Source organism: Nycticebus coucang, chromosome 23 (assembly GCF_027406575.1).
Source record: "Nycticebus coucang isolate mNycCou1 chromosome 23, mNycCou1.pri, whole genome shotgun sequence".
In the NCBI taxonomy this organism is placed as follows: Eukaryota; Metazoa; Chordata; class Mammalia; order Primates; family Lorisidae; genus Nycticebus; species Nycticebus coucang.
The window spans coordinates 5285417-5296685 of NC_069802.1; the positions used below are offsets into that span (position 1 = coordinate 5285417).

Sequence of the window (11269 nt, forward strand, 5' to 3'; positions counted from 1 at the left end):
ATCTCACTACGTCGGCCAGGCTGGAGGGCAGTGGCTATTCACAGGTGTGATCACCACACACTCTAACCTTGAACTCCTGGCCTCGGTCTTCCTCCCTCAGCCTCCCCAGTGGCTGGGACCACAGGGTCCCAGGGCGCATGCCACCATGCCCACCAACATTGTATGTATTTTTAAAATAATAATTTCAAAATAGCAACTCTACTACCCTGTTTCCCTGAAAATAAGACAGTGTCTTATATTAATTTTTGCTCCCAAAGATGCACTAGGTCTTCTTTTCTGGGGACGTCTTATTTTTCTGTGAAGAAGAATACGTACACATTTATTGTTCACCTCGACCCGACCGCTCTGATCCTCCTGTTCTACACGCATCTGCCAAAGTCTCCTCCTCTCTCCTGCGCCCCCTCCCCGCGTCACCGCTCACTTGGACCTCCGCTCCCCTCCACACGGCAGTGACGTCAGGACTCTGCATAACGTCACTGGTTGCTAGATGCCAGTCGGGGGGCCCTAGCAACCAGTTTACGGTAAATTAATTTTCATTCCGAGACAGAGCCGGGGGGGGGGGGGGGCTTATTTTCGGAGGGATGCTTTATATTTCACCCAGAAGGAAACCTGTAAGTAGGTCTTATTTTAGGAGGATGTTTTATTTCCGGGGAAACACGGTATTGTCATTAACAATAAAACGATGAAACATAGGTTAAGCTTTCTTTGCAATCTTTTAGTCTTTATAGTGTTTTTCAACCTTTTAAAATTTCATAGCACACTTGAACCTATATAGTTAAACTTCTTAAATTATGCACACTTAAAATTAGGCACACTTACATTATGTTGATTAAAAAAAGGGTGAAAGGTTTGGTGCCCCTAGCACAGTGGTTATGGTGCCAGCCACATACACCGAGGCTGGAGGGCCAGCTAAAACAGCAATAACAACTGCAACAACAAAAAAAACAACTGGGCGAGGTGTTGCCTGTGGCTCAAAGGAGTAGGGCACTGGCTCCATATACTGGAGGTGCTGGGTTCAAACCCAGCCCCGGCCAAAAACAAAAAAAACAACAGGGTGTTGTGGAGGGTGCCTATAGTCCCAGTTACTTGGGTGGCTGAGACAAGAGAATCGTTGAACCCCAAGAGTTGGAGGTTGCTGTGAGCTGTGACGATACAGCACTCTACCGAAGGCGACATAGTGACACTGTCTCAAAAAAAAAAAGAGTGAAAAAAAAAAAGAATGTACTTACTGTGCTTTGAACTTCTTTCAAAAATAATTCAATTAATGATCTTTAAAAATTTTCACAGCACATCTAAAATCCTCTCATGCCACACTGTTTGACAATCACTGCTTCAGCATATGTCTCACAAAAAAATAAAAGGCAAATCCTGTTTTCACAGCCACTTGAAATAGTCCTTTCATCATGCCACCAACTTGATATGGAGCCAAATTCATTTGTTTCAATTGGCTTAGATGTTTAGGGAATGCTTTGTTCTTTTGTTTTCCTTTTAAATTAATTTTGTTTAACTCATTAATAATCACAGTTACATGACTCCAAAGTCAAAATCATATACAAATTTCATTCGGGATGGTTTATTTTTATCCCTGTCCCCTGGCTTTATTTTTTTAAAATAATAAATTTAATTTTTTAAAATTGTTTTGGGCTGGGTGTGGTTGCCCACACCTGTAATCTCAGCACTCTGAGAGGCCAAGGTGGGTGGATTGTTTGAGCTCAGGAGTTCAAGACCAGCCAGAGCAAGAGTGAGACCCCCATCTCTAAAAAAATAGCTGAGCTTTGTGGTGGGCACTTATAGTCCCAGCTACTAGGGAGGCTGAGGCAAGAGGATCTCTTGAGCCCAAGAGTTTGAGCTATGACGTGAGCTATGACGCCATGGCATTCTACCAAGGGTGGCTGCAAAGTGAAACTCTGTCTCAAAAAAAAATAAATAATAATAAAATAAAACAGTTTTGGGTTTACAGAAAAATGAACACAAAGTACAGAGTTCCCATACGCTCCCTTACCCTTCTGCACCTGCCTACACCCACTTCTTCTTCCCACTGTTATTAATTTGCATTATTGCAGTACATGTTACGATTGATGAGCCAACTTTCACACGCTATTTTTTTTTTTTTTTTGTAGAGACAGAGTCTCACTTTATGGCCCTTGGTAGAGTACCGTGGCCTCACACAGCTCACAGCAACCTCCAACCCCTGGGCTTAAGCGATTCTCTTGCCTCAGCCTCCCGAGTAGCTGGGACTACAGGCGCCCGCCACAACGCCCAGCTATTTTTTGGTTGCAGTTTGGCCGGGGCCGGGTTTGAACCCGCCACCCTCGGTATATGGGGCCGGCGCCTTACCGACTGAGCCACAGGCGCTGCCCCCACACACTATTATTAACCAAAGAAAGACCATGGTTTACATTAGGATTCATTCTTTGGGCTGTACTGTCCGGCCGGGACTGGCCAGGTCTCCGGCCCCGGCCTATGAAACTGTCTGGATGCGGACTGCTGTGCTACCTCGCTCGGGAACAACTCCCCTTAGGTGCCAGAGATCAATTCGTCTTAGCAGGAGAGAGAGATACACACAGTGTTCGAGGGAGGGGAACAGTCTTAGTAGGAGAGCCAATTTTAGCAGTCTTTATGGAAGGGAGGAGCAAAGACTCTCTTTTGCTCCTCCCTCTCTGAGCAGGAGGAGCAAAAGAATTAGAGTGAGCCAGTCCATAAGAGAATGAATGAACCCTGACTAACCTCTCCTGCAGCTACTTATGGAAGTGATCCCGTGGCTATTTGCACCACAGGTGTGGAGACTGCCAAGCACTGATGCTCATGTTCTCATGTTAAGGACAGCCGAACCCTTCCATGCCCTTATCACCAACGTGTTATCGAGATGTTACATCACAGGTGTTTCTTACAGTTATAGAGCATTCAAAGCTTAACTCTCACTGCTCCTTCCCTTGAATCATCTGGTCTCCTACATTGTACATTCTATAATGTGGATTTTGACAAATGTTTGACGACGCATCCACCATTACAATAGCATACAGAGTAGTTAAAATCACCTAACTTCCACCTGTTCATCTCTCTCTTCTGTCCCCCTAAATCCCTAGCAACCAATGAACTTTTTCTTGTCTCCATAGTTTCCCCTTTTCTATAATGTCATATACCAGCGGTTCTCAACCTGTGGGTCACAACCCCTTTTTAACAATGAAAATACATCGAGGCATTAGGAAGGTTGAGAACCACTGTCATATACAGTAGTGCTCCCTTATCCTTGGAGAATATATTCCAAGACCTATGGTAGATTGGTGAAACCACAGATAGTATGAACCCTATATATACTGTGACAAAGTTTAATTTATAAATTAAGTACAGTAAGACATTAACAATAATAAAATAAAACAATTATACTGTGATAAAGGTTATGTGAATGTGGCCTCTCTTCTCTCTCTAAATATCTTATTGTACTATATTCACCCTTCTTCTATCTGTCAGTCTGATCACAAGAACAGCTACTAAGTGATGAACGTACATGCTCTAGCGCAGTGGTTCTCAACCTTCCTAATGCTGCAATGTATTTTCGTTGTTAACAAGGGGTGGTGACCCACAGGCTGAGAACCACTGCTCTAGTGTATACAGCATGGATATACTGGGCAAAGGAATGGTTCAAGCCCAGAGCAGGACGAAGAGGCATAATGCAAGATTTCCTGATGCTACTCAGAGTGGTCGTTCTTTTGATGCTTAAGAATTTAAAACACAAATTACTTCCTAGAAATTTGCATTTAATATTTTCAGACCTCGGTTTACTGCGGTTAACTGAACCTGCAGAAAGTGAAAAGAAACCATGGGTAAAGGAGGGACTCCTGGGCTGGACTAGCCTGTTCAGACTGGCTTCTTGCACTTAGAAGTATGCATATAAGGTTCCTCCATGTCTTTTTCTGGCATGGTAGCTCATTCCTTTTTAGTGCTGAATAATATTTCATTGTATGGATGTATCACAGTTCATTAATTCATCTACCTCTTTCAAGTTTTGGCAATTATAAATAAAGTGGCTATAAACACCCATCTGCAGGTTTTTGTGTGGATATAAGTTTTCTTTTTTTTTTTTTTTTTTTTTTTTTTTGGCCGGGGCTGGGCTTGAACCCGCCACCTCCGGCATATGGGACCGGCGCCCTACCCGTTGAGCCACAGGCGCCGCCCTGGATATAAGTTTTCAACTCATTTGTATAAATACTAAGGAGCATGATTACTGGATCTTATGATGAGAGCGTGCTTGGTTTTGTAAGAAACTGCCAAACTGTCTCCCTAAGTGGCTGTACTATTTTGCTTTTCCACCAGCAACAAATGGGAGTTTCTCCTGCTCCATATCCTCACAAGCTTTTGGTGTTGTCAGCTGTCTCAGATTTTAGCCATTCTAATATGTGTACAATGGTATCTGAGTGTCGTTTTAATTTAATTGTGTACTGATGCATGATGTTGAACATCTTTTCTTTATGCCAGTCATTTTCTGCTTTCTATTTTTTTCTTTCCTCTATAGATATCCATTTTTTAAAATTGGAGTTTGGTTTATCTTTTTGTTATCACTTTTTAAAAATGTATATATATGTACACATATTTATAGGTCCTTTTTCTTACACAAAAAGTAGCATGCTGTACACATTTCATAGAGTATTTTTTTTTTTTTTGTAGAGACAGAGCCTCAAGCTGTCACCCTGGGTGGAGTGCTATGACATCACAGCTCACAGCAACCTCCAGCTCCTGGGCTCAAGCAATTCTCTTGCCTCAGCCTCCCAAGTTGCTGGTACTACAAGGCACCCGCCATAACGCCCGGCTATTTTTTGGTTGCAGCCGTCATTGTTGTGTGGCAGGCCCGGGCTGGATTTGAACCTGCCAGCTGAGGTGTATGTGGCTGGTGCTTTGGCTGCTTGAGCCACAGGCTCCGAGCTTATAGAGTATTTTTTACAGCAGCATAGTACTTCATCATATTGAGGTACCATTATTTCTTTAGCTAGTCTCTTATCAATGGATACCTAGATTGTTTTCCATCTTCTGCTATTACAAATGGTAGTACCACGGATAACCTTGTACACTACATCATTTCATATTTCTGCATATGTATTTTTTCTTTTTCTATTTTTTTTTATTAAATCATAGCTGTGTACATTAACGCAATCATGGAGCACCATACACTGGTTTTATAGATCATTGGACAGATTTTCATCACACTGGTTAACATAGCCTTCCTGGCATTTTCTTAGTTATTGTGTTAAGACATTTATATTCTACATTTACTAAGTTTCACATGTACCCTTGTAAGATGCACTGCAGGTGTAATCCCACCAATCACCCTCCCTCCGCCCATCCTACCCCCTCCCTCACCTCCTTCTCCCCCTTCCCCATATTCTTAGGTTATAACTGGGTTATAGCTTTCATATGAAAGCCATAAATTAGTTACATAGCAGGGCTGAGTACATTGGATACTTTTTCTTCCATTCTTGAGATACTTTACTAAGAAGAATATGTTCCAGCTCCATCCATGTAAACATGAAAGAGGTAAAGTCTCCATCTTTCTTTAAGGCTGCATAATATTCCATGGTGTACATATACCACAATTTATTAATCCATTCGTGGATCGATGGGCACTTGGGCTTTTTCCATGACTTAGCAATTATGAATTGAGCTGCAATAAACATTCTGGTACAAATATCTTCATTATAATGTGATTTTTGGACTTCTGGATATATACCTAGTAGAGGAATTTTAGGATTGAATGGCAGATCTATTTTTAGATCTCTAAGTGTTCTCCAAACATCTTTCCAAAAGGAATGTATTAATTTGCATTCCCACCAGCAGTGTAGAAGTGTTCCCTTTTCGGGCGGCGCCTGTGGCTCAGTGAGTAGGGCGCCGGCCCCATATGCCGAGGGTGGCGGGTTCAAACCCAGCCCCGGCCAAACTGCAATAAAAAAAAAAAAATAGCCGGGCGTTGTGGCGGGCGCCTGTAGTCCCAGCTGCTCGGGAGGCTGAGGCAAGAGAATGGCGTAAGCCCAAGAGTTAGAGGTTGCTGTGAGCCGTGTGACGCCACGGCACTCTACCAGAGGGTGGTACAGTGAGACTCTGTCTCTACAAAAAAAAAAAAAAAAAAAAAAGAAGTGTTCCCTTTTCTCCACATCCATGCCAACATCTCTGGTTTTGGGATTTTGTGATATGGGCTAATCTTACTGGAGTTAGATGATATCTCAAAGTGGTTTTGATTTGCATTTTTCTGATGATTAAGGATGATGAGCATTTTTTCATATGTCTGTAGACCGTATGCCTGTCTTCTTCAGAGAAGACTTCAGAGAAGTTTCTCTTCAAGTCCCTTGCCCAGCCTGCGATGGGATCACTTGTTCTTTTCTTGCTTATACGTTTGAGTTCTCTGTGGATTCTGGTTATTAAACCTTTGTCGGAGACATAACCTGCAAATATCTTCTCCCATTCTGAGGGCTGTTTGTTTGCATTACTGACTGTGTTCTTGGCTGTGCAGAAGCTTTTTAGTTTGATCAGGTCCCAGCAGTGTATTTTTGAAGCTGCTTCAATTGCCCGGGGGGTCCTCCTCATGAAATACTCGCCCAGACTGATTTCTTCAAGGGTTTTCCCTGCAATCTCTTCTAATATTTTTATAGTTTCATGTCTTAAGTTTAAATCTTTAATCCAGTGAGAGTCTATCTTAGTTAATGGTGAAAGGTGTGGGTCCAGTTTGAGTCTTCTACAGGTTTCCAGCCAGTTCACCTAGCATCATTTGTTAAAAAGGTAATCTTTTCCCCACTGAATGTTTTTAATTGGCTTTTTTTTTTTTTTTAGAATTTTAAATACTGCATAGAAAACACAGGGTTAATAACAACCACTATTTACTTAGCACTTTTTATATGCAATGTCATGACAGTCATGGCAAGCAGAATTCATGCCCATTTTATCCCAAGAAAAAAAACTGAAGCTCAGAGAATCAGAGCATTGCTGAAGCTGGAATTAGAATTCCAGGCTATCAACTCCAAAGTCTGCTCTGAACCATCATACATGGATTATACTATCTTTCAAACATATCTTTTAAAATCCTAGTTTCCCAAAACAGAAAACCTAAATGGTCACATCTTTTGTAGATAAAGACCTGTTATTTACCTAATAAATTTAACCACTTTCTATAAAGTTTCTTGTCTGAAGGAGACTGGCAGCATTACTACTTACAGTCATACTGCTAATCAACCTTCAACTATCTGTATAGCACATAAGTTTAATTGGCTTGTCAAAGATCAAATAATGGTAAGTAGCTGGGTTCATCTCTTGGTTCTCTATTCTGTTCCAGACATCTACTTCTCTGTTTTTGTGCCAATACCATGCTGTTTTGATCACTATCGATTTATAGTATAGTCTGAGGTCTGGTAGTGTGATTCCTCCTGCTTTGTTTTTATTTCTGAGTAATGTCTTGGCTATTCGAGGTTTTTTCTGATTCCATATAAAACGAAGTATTATTTTTTCAAGATCTTTAAAGTATGACAGTGGAGCTTTAATAGGGGTTGCATTAAAATTGTATATTGCTTTGGGTAGTATGGACATTTTAACAATGTTGATTCTTCCCAGCCATGAACATGGTATATTTTTCCATTTGTTGACATTTTCAACTATTTCTTTTCTTAGAGTTTCATAGTTCTCTTTATAGAGATCTTTCACGTCCTTTGTTAGATAAACTCCCAAATATTTCATCTTCTTTGGCACTACTGTGAATGGAATAGAGTCCTTAACTGTTTTTTCAGCTTGACTATTGTTGGTATATATAAAGGCTACCGATTTATGAATGTTGATTTTGTAACCTAAGACGCTGCTGTATTCCTTGATCACTTCTAAGAGTTTTGTAGTAGAATCCCTGGTGTTTTCCAGATATACAATCATATCATCTGCGAAGAGCGAAAATTTGATCTCTTCTGACCCTATATGGATACCCTTGATCGCCTTTTCTTCCCTAATTGCGATATGCATCTTTGAGACAGATTTATAGAAAGGTGATTGTGGCTTCCAGGAGTAAACGCACATGTAATTTTGCTAGATATTACCAAATTTTTGCACTTTCACCAACAATGTATGAAGGTGCCTGTTTCCTTGCAGATTTACTAATAAGGTATTTTGTTAAAGTTAAAGATTTTTGCCAACTGATAAATGAAACACTGTAATGTTCTATATGTATTTTAGCTGAATGGTGGGTACACGGAAATTTGTTCTATTCTTAATTATACATTTATATATATCTACAAAGTTTCATAAAATAAGCCGACATAAGGAATTTTTCTTAAAGAAGATTGGATTTCCATTTTGGTCTTAGAAGAATAAACCATTTTCATGAATATATTAACTATTGACTAAAGAACTAGAATGACCCACAACAAGAATTGAAAAGAATTTTAGAGATAAGAGAGTCTGAGTCTCTCATTTAATAAATTAAGGCTCTTGGCTTCACAGAAGGCAAGTAATTAACTTCAAGTCACATGATTAATGAGAAATAAGCTTGCTTTTAACTGTAATTGATACTATAGTCAACATATAAAATTTATGGAGAACTCCATCCAGATAACTGGGACCCATAGCACTCATGTTTATAACAATTCCACCACATTTAAATGATGCAGGAAGTAGAACGCATTGTACCAGAGCCAAAGCCCTGGACCGACTGCCATTGTGTTTCTAAGTGTAATTCTGCAAGCTGGTGTGAGCTGCGAGACCCAGTGCCTTTGATTATGACAGCTTTATTAATCATCTTTCTCCTCTTTCAGTTTTGCAGTAGAATAGGTCACCTAATGAACTTCTACCAATGGCTCCCAAGTTTATAACACAGACAGGACATATATGTATCAGAAATTCTCTGTAAAGTGTTTGTAATTCTTGAAAGGAAACAACCCAGTAAAAATGGGCAAAGGATATGTGCATATATATACTGCCTGTATATGTATTTTCTCTATATATACTATATACATATACTCTATATAAATTTTACTTTCATAAAAATAAATCACAATAGGATACAATTTGTGTATAATTTTATGTGCACAAAATGTTTTATGTGAATTGGTATCATATTGATTATATCCTATTGTAAGTTACTTTCATTTTTACTTAATATAATATTTAAAAAAAATTGGTCTGCCTGGATAATTGTACATATGATTTAGTTGTACATATGATTTACTTGTTTTAACTACGACACGGAAACCCATTATATGAATAGTCACATGTTTATTTCCCAGCCAATGGTGAATTAGGCTGCTTTTATTTTATTTTTATTTATTTATTGGTGCCATGAAGAGTGAGGTAACAAACTTTTTTGTACATTCTTCCTTGTACATATGGCAAGGAAGGCAAATCTCTTTGAACTAAATATTCTGAGTCATGGTGTAAGGACATTTTCAGCTTTGCCAAGTGTCGTCAAATTATTTTCCAAAGGTTGTTCCCATTTTCACGCCTATCGGCAACTTGCATCTTCTCTATACTTCCCGTCATCAGACTTTCTACTTTGTTTGCAACTAGAAAAATGTGAGCTTTTTTTCTCCTTATTGCTTAAACTTGCATCTTTTAACTTGTAGTAGAATTCTTTTTTTTTTTTTTTTGGCTGAATTCAGGGAACTTTATTGATGTTACATGACAAGGTGGGGCTCCTTAGGCCCCTCCTGTTCTTTAGGGGGTCTAGTGTGGAAACTGTGTTGAGGGGAGATTCTCAGTGAGGTGGGGACTGAGTAGGCAGGGGCACCCAGCAGCTAAGGGCCTTTCTCTTCCTCTCGTGCTCTGGCTGGGGCTGGTGGTCTGGGGGGTTCTTACTCCTTGGAGGCCATGTGGGCCATAATATCCACTACCCTGTTGCTATAGCCAAATTCATTATCATACCAGGCAATGAGTTTGACAAAGTGGTCATTGAGGGCAATGCCAGCCCCAGCATCAAAGGTGGAAGAATGGGTATCACTGTTGAAGTCAGAGGAGATGACCTGGTGCTCAGTATAACCCAGGATGCCCTTGAGGGGGCCCTCTGATGCCTACTTCACCACCTTCTTGATATCATTGTATTTGGCAGCCTTCTCCAGACAGCAGGTGAGATCCATGACTGACACGTTGGCAATGGGGACCCAGAAGGCCATGCCAGTAAGCTTCCCATTCAGCTCAGGGATGACCTTGCCCATAGCCTTGGCTGCACCAGTTGAGCAGGGATGATGTTTTGGAGAGCCCCGCAACCATCATGCCACAGCTTCCCAGAGGGGCCATACACGTCTTCTGGGTGGCAGTAGCAGCATGGACTGTGGTCATGAGTCCCTCCACAAGGCCGAAGTTGTCATGGATGACCTCAGCCAAGGGGGCTAAGCAGTTGGTGGTGCAGGAGACATTGCTGACAATGCAGAGGCTGTTTTCGTACTTCTCGTGGTTCACACCCACCACAAACATGGGGCCATCAGCAGAAGGGGCAGAGATGCTGACCCTTTTGGCATCCCCTTGTAGGTGAGCCCCAGCCTTCTCCATGGTGGTGAAGACACCAGTGGACTCCGCAACATACTCAGCGCCTGACTCTCCCCATTTGATTTTGGTGGGATCTTGCTCCTGGAAGCTGGTTATGGGATTTCCATTGATGACAAACTTCCCATTCTCAGCCTTGACTGTGCCATGGAATTTGCCATGGGTGGAATCATACTGGAACATGTTGACCATGTAGTTGAGGTCAATGAAGGGGTCATTGATGGTGACAATATCTACTTTGCCAGAGTTAAAAGCAGCCCTGGTGACCAGGCGCCCAACTTGACCAAAGTCATTTATTCCAACCTTCACTTTTGCCATGGTGCCTCAGGGTTGTGGCTGGCACTGCACTAGAAGAAGCAGTTGTCTGACGAACAGGAAGACCAGCTAGAATTCTTTTGATGTGCTTTCACTGGTGGGTTTTGTTTTTCTCTAATATACACGTTTATGTCCTTTGCCCATTTTGTTTGTCATTTTCTCATTCATCTGTAACCATTATTTATTATTATTTTAATCCTTTGTTCTGTGCCTTGCAAACACTTTCTCCCTCCTGTAACTTATCTCTTTCTTTACAATGCTTTTGATGAACAGAAGCTTTCTATTTCATATAGCTAAAATAATTAATCATATAGTTGAATTTTTTTTGTATCTTGAAGACCAGACAAGCAGCATTACCTAGAGAATGTATTTGCATGTACTGGTTTGGCTGTGTACACGTTCCCTGGTTCTTTATCCCAGCCTATGGGAGGAGAAGAAACTGCAAAAAAAAAAAAAA

General features: G+C 40.8%; 2 pseudogenes; both read right to left on the minus strand.

The window, feature by feature from the left end:
- Positions 1–7161: 7161 nt before the first annotated feature.
- Positions 7162–7283, minus strand: LOC128576154 (uncharacterized; annotated as a pseudogene).
- A 2526-nt stretch (positions 7284–9809) lies between these two features.
- Positions 9810–10704, minus strand: LOC128575946 (glyceraldehyde-3-phosphate dehydrogenase-like; annotated as a pseudogene).
- Between the last annotated feature and the right edge of the window lie 565 nt (positions 10705–11269).